The following is a 924-nucleotide window of genomic DNA, read 5'->3' on the forward strand; positions in this document are numbered from 1 at the left end:
GAGACGTTATAGAAGTGGCAGGAGGCTGTTGGGGTGCTGGGTCCCTCTCTCCCTCACTCATGGAGGAGATAAATTAAAACAGTTCAAGACCGTGTGCAGAAGGCAGGATCCCTTATGCCCTGCGGGGTTTGAGTCCTGGCCCTGGTGGCTTGAAAAGCACACCAGGCCCACGCGCTCAGGATCCCGAGGGGACAGAAGACTGGGGATAAAAAGACTGCGGTGCGATCAGGCCGTGCTGGGGGGGTCTTCTCTCTCTCTCCCTCTCTCTCTCTCTCGTGCGCACATGTATAAGTGTTCTCTATCACAAGTAAAATAAAGTTAAAAAGAAGCCTATCAAAGTCTGGAAGACGGCGGAAGTCCTTCTGCCTGGGAGCCTGGGAGGGGCAGGAACGCTGGCGGCAGCAGCTCCTGGCTGCTCTAAGCCCCTGGCCCCACCCCGGGCTTCATTCCTCCCTCAAACACTGAGTCGTCACACCACCAGCCTGGTGTGGGCCTGCCCAGCCCAAGGGCCACGGAGATGAGGAGCCAGCACAGGGCCTGGTCAGGAAGGGGGGCTCCAGAGAGGGAAGGAGGGGAGAGGACCCTGAGCTGGACCACTCCACAGACCTGGGGCCTTCCACCGCGTGGTGCAGCCCCGCCTCTGTGCCTGCTATGCCACGTGGCCCCGGCCTCTGCCACTTGCTCCTGGGTGCCCATGACAGCTCCCGCGCCCACCCCACCCTGGCACACCTGCCTCACGTGCGCCCACATGCCAGCGGGGCCATGTGGAGCCAGCGCTCCTGCAGGCTGGCCTCTGCCCCTCATGCCCTCAGCCGACCTCCCTGCCCTCCTGCTCCACCTCTGACTCGCCTCGCCACTCTCTCCACGCAGCCCGTGTCCCCACGCACGCCTACCTGGGCCCCAGCCCCTCGCCATGCTCCTCTG

The sequence above is a fragment of the Tupaia chinensis genome, unplaced genomic scaffold (genome assembly GCF_000334495.1).
Source record: "Tupaia chinensis unplaced genomic scaffold, TupChi_1.0 Scaffold144682_1, whole genome shotgun sequence".
NCBI lineage: Eukaryota > Metazoa > Chordata > Mammalia > Scandentia > Tupaiidae > Tupaia > Tupaia belangeri.